Raw genomic sequence first — 10,240 nt, 5'->3', positions numbered from 1 at the left:
GACCAGATGGCTTCACAGGCGAATTCTATCAAACATTTATAGAAGAGCTAACACCCATCCTTCTCAAACTCTTCCAAAATATAGCAGAGGGAGGAACACTCCCAAACTCATTCTATGAGGCCAACATCACCCTGATACCAAAACCAGACAAAGATGTCACAAAAAAAGAAACCTACAGGCTAATATCACTGATGAACATAGATGCAAAAATCCTCAGCAAAATACTAGCAAACAGAATCCAACAGCACATTAAAAGGATCATACACCATGATTCAATGGGGTTTATCCCAGGAATGCAAGGATTCTTCAATATGCTCAAATCAACCAATGGGATACACCATATTAACAAACTGAAGGAGAAAGACAATATGATCATCTTAATAGATGCAGAAAAAGCTTTCGACAAAATTCAACACCCATTTATGATAAAAACTCTACAGAAAGTAGGTATAGAAGGAACCTACCTCAACATAATAAAGGCCATATACCACAAACCCACAGCCAACATTGTTCTCAATGGTGAAAAACTGAAACCATTTCCTCTAAGATCAGGAACAAGACAAGGTTGCCCCCTCTCACCACTATTATTCAACATAGTTCTGGAAGTTTTAGCCATGGCAATCAGAGAAAAAAAAGAAATAAAAGGAATCCAAATCCGAAAAGAAGAAGTAAAACTGTCACTGTTTGCAGATGATATGATACTATATAAAGAGAATTCTAAAGATGCTACCAGAAAACTACTAGAGCTAATCAATGAACTTGGTAAAGTAGCAGGATACAAAATTAATGCACAGAAATCCCTTGCATTCCTATACACTAACGACGAAAAATCTGAAAGAGAAATTAAGGAAACACTCCCATTTACCATTGCAATAAAAAGAATAAAATACCTAGGGATAAACCTCCCTAAGGAGACAAAACTTAGTATACAGACATAACTGTATACTTTAAATGGGTGGATTTTACAGTATGTGAAGTATATCTCAATAAAATTGTTATTAAAAAATTTACAAACAGTAAGTTTGCCTTAACTCACTGTCTGCATGTTTTAAAAAATTAAGCTATGTGTGGAGGGTGGAGGGTTCCTATTATTACTAAAGTTAATGTGAATCTGCATTTTGAGAAATTATGCAGATGACTAAATCAACTGATATCAAAGAATCATTCCTGGGGGATACAATTTAACAGCATAAATGTCCCTTACACCTCTTAAATTGAAATGGTCCCAACAGAGGTCAGAATGAGTTCCAGATCTGTCTTGAAGGTCAGTGGTAAACAAAAATGGCAAAGCCCTTACATCCTAGAGCTTATACCTGCCTCATATTGCAAAAATTGCTACAGGTTGTATCCTATTCATTGCTAGCTCTTGTTTTGTATTTGTTACAGAATAATGGGAAAACTGAGCTCTGCTCTTGAGAGGCTCACAGTCTGAGGGAGATAAAATTTATACATTATAGGTTACAATTTTAACAGGCCAGTGGGAACAAAGACCATTCCACACCTTGCTGTTAAACAGTAAAGAGCCAGGAGGACTGGCTATTACTACTAGGGCTGCAGTAACAATCTCTCTTAAAGCTCACATAATTTGGGCACTAAAACCTCTTTGGGTCTTTTACTCCATTATATTCACTTGTTCCTGACTTACAGCAAGGTGGCCAGGATATGATTTTTGTGCTCTTGTATACCATGGCAAAATTCTGCATCCTAAATCTCTTACTAAATGAATTGATCTTATTCTAGTATTTGTTTCAATCAGCAAGTCTTTGTTTTAAGGTACATCCCCAAAAAACCCGCAACTATTTGTTTCATGTGCAAAAATATCAGATTTTTATTTCTAACCATTCAAAATGCATACCTGATTATGGACAATTAAATTAGCAAAATCCTTTGGCAGGTCTCTGAAGTGCCCCTCATGTACCCTACCTGCCTTGGCTCAGGATTTCCTACAATGTCACCTGAAAGGCACTAGAGAGATAGAGACAGGCTTTCCAGCTTCAAATCTTAGCCTTTTAGTGGCTGTGTGATCTTGGGAAACTTAACCTCTCTGGGATTCCTATCCTCCATCTGTGAAATGGGAATAATAATAACGCCAACCCCATAGGTTATCACGAAGATTAAATGAAACCATATGTATAAAGTTCTTGACAGAATGTCTGTGACCATAAGCATTCAATAAATACTTCTCTATTATGACTACATGAGAACTCAGAATGATCAAGTGTAACAACATGATACACTCCAGTCATCTTGAAGAAGTACTTTGCTTAGCTGTTTGGTATCATCTATATTTATTCAAATGATTACTATTTTCTTTAAAATATGAATAAATGTTGCTTTCCAAAATATTTGGTACATTCAGTGGTCATATTTGTCATAAGTGTGTATGTGTAAGATATTCTACTGAGAACTACAAGACATGAAAACTAAGTAAGTCATAGTTTCTGCTTTCAAGAAGTTTACAATTTAGGAGGGAGATAATTAGACCAGAGTACAAAAAAATTTACAATATAACAATCACCATAAAATTGGTACATGTAAGGAATGGAAGTGATTCAATGAAAAGTAATGGCACCCATTTGAGAGGACGTGGAAGAGGCAACATTTGAAATGGGTGCTAAATCACAGGCACAGATGAAGAAGCCAGTCATCTCTGGCCATGAGAGCACATTCCTGATTCTTTTCCTTCCTCTCTGACTATTCCATCTTGTCTCCATTCTTGGATTAATCTTCTTCCATCCAATGCATAAAAATTGGTATTCTGCAATGTTCCACCCTCGATCCACTTCTCTTCTAATCTCTATGTCTGCAGAACTATCTCAACTGCTCACATCACGTATGCCATTGACTCTCAAATCTAAATCTCTAGACGGATCCTTCCCCCAAGCTTCAGACCCAATTATCCAAGTGCCTCTGAGATGTCTCCTCCACCTTCATGGCACCTCAAACATGTCATAGTGAAGTCTGTCTCATATCCTCTGCCTGTACTCCCTATTCTTGTTGGTGGTACCACTCTCTGCCCAGTCACCCAAGTCAAAACCCCAAGAGTCATTCCTAATCCTTTTTCTCCTTCATTCCACACAATAAATTGGTCTCCAATCCCATAAAATCTACTTCAAAAATATTTCTCAGATCTCCCTATCATTCTCCATCTTCATTGCTACTTCCGTAGGGTCTTTTATGTTGACAATGGCCACATCCACCCAACTAATGTCCTGCTCCAGCACCCCTTCCCTTCAGTCTATTCTCAACAGTATCATCAGAGTAAATTTTTTAATTCAAAACTGACACAGCTTACAACCCTTCAAGGGCCCCTAACTGCCACCTAGACAAATTTACAATCTCTTTGTAGGTCTTACAAAGTGCTCTGTGAAGAGGCATTTTCTTACCTTTCACTTTAGGCTCCCAGGTAACCAAACCACCTGCAGTGCCCATAATAACTTCCTGTTTCACACCTCTGTGCCCTTGCCCTGGCAACAACCTCTGCTGGAAAATCTACCTGCTCTTTTTTTTTTTTTTTAACCTGGCTTTACTTTCCCACTTTCTTTTCAAGATTCTTCCCAGTAGTCATTCTTCTGGAAAGCCTGCCAAGGTGCTTTTCTTATGGATGCCTAGAACACCCCATATGAACCCCTCTCATAGCGTTCATTACACTGTTCTGTAATCATTGTTTCATTCATCTTCTCGCCCACAGACTGTGCATATCCTCAGGCAAGGCACCATGTTGTCATTCATTTTTTCAACAAATGTTCACGGAGTGCTTTTGAGGTGAACATGGTAGGCTAGATCCCTGATTTCATGAAGTTTCTATTTTAATGGTGCGTGTCTGGTAGGGGGTTACAAAGACAATAAACATATTACTAAGACAATTTCAGATCTGGATTAAAGCTATATAGAAAATAAAATGCAGATTAAAAAGTGACTAGGGGATGGTGCCTTTCTGAGGAGGTTTCAAAAATCCAAATGATGGAAAGCCAGCTATGTGAAGATCTGGGGAAGAAAGCTATAGGCAAAGGAATAGCTGGTACAAAGGCCCTAAGAAAGAATCCGCTTGTTATGTAGACAAGATGGAAGTGGAGATGGCTAAAGCATGGTGAACAAGTGGAAAGAATGACAGCAGATGAGATCAGATTGACAGGAAGCAGATCTTGTAGAGTCTTATAGGCTATTGTATTTGTTTCCTATTGTTGCTGTATGTAACAAATCGTCAGAAATTTAGCAGCTCAAATAACGCAAACTTATCTTACAGTCCTGTAATTTAGAAGACTGACATGGTTCTCACTGGGTTAAAATCAAGGTGTTCGCAGGGCAGCATTCCTTTCGGGAGGCTCTAGAGAAGAAGCCACTCCCTCGCCTTTTCCAGCTTCCAGAGGCTGCCCATATTCCTTGGTTTTGCCCCCCTTCCTCCATCTTCAAAGCCAGCAGTGTTGCATCTCCCTGATGGTTCTGTAGTTACATCTCCCTTTGACTCTCTTCTACCGCCTTTTCCCACTTTTAAGGACCCTTGTGATTACGCTGGGACCACCTGGATTATCCCCCCCATCTCAAGGTCCTTAATTCAGTCACATCAGCAAAGTTCTTTTTGCTGTGTAAGGAAATATTTATTCACAGGTTCCAAGGATTAGGATACGGACATCTTTGGGGGCCCATGATTCTGCCTACCACAGACACAGAAAGAAATTTGGACTTTATTCTAATTGCAATGAATAGCCACTGGATAGATCTTAAGCAAAAGAGTGACATGAGCTGGGTTATATTTTTAAGAGTTAATTCTTCATAGTGTGTGTAAAGTTAGATAAGGGGAAAAGTGGAGCAAGAAGATCAAATGAGAGTCTCTTCCTAGTCCCAAGGGGAGAGAGTGCAACCGACTAGGCTGACAGCACTGAAGATGGTGAAGACTGTCCACATTCAGGAAATATTTTGGTACAGAAAAAACAGGACTTGCTGTTGGATTGGATACAGAAAGGAAAGAAAGTGAAGGGCCAAGGATGTGTCTTAAATTTGGGGCTCAAACAACTAGTGTACTGTAGAGTCACTGACTGAGAATTGTGAAGAATAGAGGAAGAGTGGATGGATTTGGGGCAGAAGGTGGACATTAAGATGTCTCAGGCCGAGATAGTCAAGTTAAAGATAACTAGTCTAAGATATCCAAGGGGAGTCATCAAGTAGGCAGCTGGATTTATGAGTCTGGAGCTTGCAGTTGAAAATGGAGGTGGAAACATAAATCTGGAAGTCGTCAACATAAAGACAATATTAAAGCCATGAGCCTAGATGAGATCATCCAGGGAGAAAAAGTAGGTAGAGAAGAGGGCAAGAGCGTATCCTGGGCAGGCCTTGCTCATATTTATAGCCCTAGCACTTAGTCCTGGCACAGAGCGGCCCCTCAATAGATTGCTGATGAACACAAGACTAATTCTGGGCTACCCATTATTAGAAATAAGGTTATATAAACGTAACTAAATAAATCATATTAAGAATGACAGTAACACCATTGTAAAGCAATTATACTCCAATAAAGATGTTTAAAAAATAAATAAAAATGTAAAATTTTTTAAAAAGGGAAAAAAAAAGAATGAAAGTAATAAAGACTCAAAACTCATCACTTCCTAATTGTTTTACTACATTTTACTATTCTCTATGCTCTTGAGATTAATTATGTCTATTGTAGCTTCCCAACTCTGCGTTCAGTGATGTTGCATTGGTAGCTTGAAATTGCTAGTGGTGGGAATGCATATGCCGTGGAAATTGGCAAGGGCTACAAATTAGGGCTTGGGTTATTATTTTGTCAATTGTTAGACTCAAGAAAGTGAAGGAGAAAATGTTCATCATGCAGACTGAACCTAAAATTGTGTCATGTCTGTAGTCATCATATTGTGAAGAGCACAAAAATTTCAGGAAATATTTTTTCAGAATGTGAAAATTATCTGGTTTAGTAAAGAAGTTGCTCATATCACGGATATGAGTGAGTGAGGTTCTAAGAAATGTCTTCATTGTTTCACTTTCACCTTACTCATGAGCATAATGATATAACATTTACAGAGCAACTCATAACATAACAAATAAAAAATCAACAAATATTCATGTAGGAATTACACTTGTGAATTAATTGCAACCATAGGTTGGCAAGAGATAAAGAGTTTGGCAAAAATCAATAAAAGCATTCAGTGAGAATCAATTGGCTACATGGAGTTTAAAGGAGTAGTCTTTGCTTCATATCCTTCATAACAGTAAAATGTACAATAAACTATACGCATACACACAAACATTTTGTATGTACACATTTTCCCTAGAGAACCAGTTAATCATTTACCAACATACCACTGCTTACATACAGACCCAATAGGCATATGGTAGTGTCTGCAGTATTAAAATTATTATATTATTATCTACTTATGGGAAGTGACTAAAATATTCATAGCAAATTCATGATCAAAATGTTGATAAGGTATGTCATTTGAGTTCCAGTAAAATTAAAATGGATCCGTCAAATATCATAAAACCTAGAGACTGAGGGCTATATCTTTTGTTTATCTGCCTGAATTTGTGCTTGATAATTGATATTTTTTCTTTCCTACCCAGAGGTCTTAGACACCTTAGAAAAAGAACAGGCTAAGAAACTTACTTGGTCGAGAAACAGATGTAGAGAATAAACATATGAACACCAGGGTGGAAAGAAGGTGGGGTGGGGTGGTGGTGGTGGTGGGATGAATTGGGATGAACTGGGAGACTGGGATTGACGTATACACACCAACATGTATAAAATGGATAACTAATAAGAACCTGCTGTATAAAAAATAAAATAAAATAAAATTCAAATAATAAAAAAAAGAAACTTACTTGGCTTTCTTAAAAGAATTATCTGCTGATCAACTATTTGGACCTGATTAAAGCATCTACACGTTCACTAGGCAATACAATACCCACTAACCACATCTGGCTATTTAAACTCAAATTTCGATTTGTTAAAATGAAATAAAATTGGAAAAATCAGTGCCATAGTTAAACTAACCACATTTCAAAAGCTCAATAGCCACATGAGGCCAGGGGCCGCCATACAGGGCAGCACAGGTTATAGAACATTTCCATCGTCACAAGAAGTTCTACCGAACAGCACCGATGTAGAAGATGCTTTCCACATAGATGTTCTACATTATTAACTGAGTGATCCAATTTGACCCTATTTTTTTAAGCTGAAAAGTTAAAAGAGGTCAAGAATTTAATTTTCAGGAGAAAAGAAATCACCAATAATTGCATATTTGGATATATTTAGTTATTAAGTAAACAAAGGTAGGGACATACTTCTTGGGCATCTCCTATGTGTTAGACATAATATTAGTCACGCTCACAATAGGTATATAATATCTCCACTTTGTAAACAGTGGGGACGCTGGGGTTTGCAGAATTTCGATGCGTTGCCTTTCACGGTCAGGCAAACAAGGGGTGGCAAAGTTTACCCTTCTGCCCAGAGTTTCAGACTCCAAAGGCCATGTTCCTTCTGGCACCATGAACCTCTCTTCTCTAAACAAAAGTCATGGATGGTGAATAGAAATGTTCCATTTTCCTCTGGACATTGGGGAGGCCACTGTGCAGAGAGGCTGTAAAACAAGAGACTGTGGGCACTGACTGTGGAACCCTGGCTCTGCCATTTACTAGCTGTGTGACGTGGGCGAATTGCTGCATCAGGGGCCTCAGTTTCCCCCTTTTCTGAATGGCATCATCACAGTTCCCATCTCAAAGGACCATTAAGCAATTAAATGAATTAATATTTGTAAAACACTGAAACAGAACACGGCACCAAATAACTGCTACAAAAGTGCTTGCTAATATTATTAGGGTAGATGGCATAAAACAGAAATCAGTCACTGTATCTTCCATGGCCGGATAACAGAAGTTGAAACTGAATTTAGGCAAGTCGTTCATTTAAGACCTGAACAAGACTTTGATTTATGACAGAGCATATGGGCTGACAGCATCTCCCCACATTCGTGCGCAACTATGGAGCTGTGTGACCTCTCAGAAGGGCTCTCTGAAGAATATGATTCAAAAATCTTAAGGTTGTGGCCGGTATTGCCTATTTTCAACCAGCACATGAAATAAAACTACGTCTCATTAATGGGAAATCACAGTGACAGGTCTGGCCCTCTATGTTATTGTTATTCACCTATTAGTAAAGGAAAGGATAATTGAAAGCAATAGGTTTACCTCTTGAACTTAAAATATGTTACTTAATCTATCAATTATTTTCAAACCATACTCTATGATACCCATAATTTTAACCAGGCAGCTAAAAGAGGACAATAATAGCTACCATTTACTGCTCACTTACCATGCTGTAGGGGTTCTGAATGCATTGTCGCCAGCCTGCACAAAAGCCAGGCAGAGGTAGGCATCGGTACCTCTGTGCTACATTTGAGAGAACTGACGCATTAATAACTTGCCCAAGGTCAGCTACTCAGAGGAAAACAACATTTGAACGCAGGTCTCCTTGGTCTTAAAGCCAGAGCCCACATCACTCTGCCACCGTAAGCAGGAATATGAAATAATATGAACCAGGAGAGAAATGTGTGATGTGTCTATTTCATAACTCTCGGTATGTCTGAGGCAGAATTTCTAAAATATTCAAACACCACAGATCCCAGAAAAATCATTAGCATTACTATCCAAAATCACAGTAGGCTCGGAAGTTTATGGGCTGGATCAGCAAGGACAATGCAGGACTGCTGAGCAGGTGTGAACTCAGGCCCAGGCCTGCTGACGGCTCGCCATCCCTGGGCTGGGTTTGATGGGTGTAGTCTTTATTTTGCAACCTCGTGACCAGGAAAATCCGTGCTGTCTGTCTGAATACATAATTAGGGAAATGGGACCTCTGTGTTTCTGCAAGTGTGACTGCCAGGAGTCAATGCAAAGTTGGTTTGGGGATGTGAGGGTGGAAGTGGTCCTGGCCCTATTTCCAGACTCTCGGCGGCGTGACTGGCCACCCCGGGGGGAGAACCCCCCTGCATCAGCAGCATCTCATGCCGACCGGGTCCTGCCTCCCGCGACTCGCTCCAGCTCTCTTTTGTCTGCACTGACCCCTCACTTCTTGTCTCCTCTGTGCCTACCAGTTTGGCATTCTGATGGGTTTGCTTCACTGGCTCCCCACCCTCCCACTTTGTTCCACAGTCTGAGGCTTGACTCCTTCATCCTGGCCCGGCGATTTTCTCTCTCTGCACTCCTGGTAACGGAGCCCTCTGGCACTGCCCCAGGACGCCGTCCTGTGATCCACTCAGCCCAGCAGACCTGTAAACACAGCCTGCCATGCCAAACTTTGCACCCCCTCCCCACTTCTGGCCTCGCGGAGCCGTGCCCTGGATGTCACTTCACCAGCCCACGGTCTCTAGAGCACCTGTGGAATTCAGCCGGGCTAGTTCCAGCCCCTGAAGTCTCTGCCTTGCCCGTGCACACTGTGAAAGGAAGTAAAATTCTGTGAGTCAGAAACGCCAACTCACCAAGACTTGTAGGGAGCATGCTGGCAGAGTTTACTGCCTTCCGGGCACAGAACATGTCCATCCTGGCACAGTGACAGCAGCCATTCCAGAGGCATGGGCCCTACACCCCAGCAGAACTGCCCACCACTCCACCAAAGACCCTGCCAGGCTCCTGGGGTTCCCACTCTATCAGAGGCACCTTTCAGTCCTCTATGCTACCTACTTCCTGATCTTCACGTGCCTGGTGAGGCCAAGAAAGAAATATGCAGCACCCCAAGTGCAGTGAGGGTGCCCCAGCCCATCAGAGCCGCACCAGTATGGGTAAGTCCCAGCAGGAGGATGGGAGGGTAGGAGCCAAGACTACATTCTCCACCTCCTGCACCTATGAGGACCTTTCAGATGCTATGTAGCTGGGTTATGACTTGTCCTTCCAGGCTTTTACCGGAACAAGGCTTCAGTTCAGGTGACACCTGAAGGATGAGTAGGAGGAAAAGAGTTGAAGGGAGTTGGGGACGTGGGAAGAAGCATTCCAATCAGCTGGGAAGTCGGGACAACTTAGTGAAGGACCTGAAAGTTCAGGGTACATTAAAAAAAGAAAAATTGAAAGGAAGTAGGCATGCTGGAGTATAGAAAAGAGGCAGAGAAATGAGAGATGACACAGAGGATGTATAAAGACAAGTCATACAGTGTCTCTCAGGCCACTCAGAGTTTTTATTTTTATTTTAACCTGATGGAAATGGGAAACAAATGGTTTTGATGAAGGGAATGACATGGAC

The sequence above is a fragment of the Physeter macrocephalus genome, chromosome 6, assembly GCF_002837175.3.
Source record: "Physeter macrocephalus isolate SW-GA chromosome 6, ASM283717v5, whole genome shotgun sequence".
NCBI classification, from domain to species: Eukaryota; Metazoa; Chordata; class Mammalia; order Artiodactyla; family Physeteridae; genus Physeter; species Physeter macrocephalus.
Note: the sequence above shows the minus strand (reverse complement) of the source record.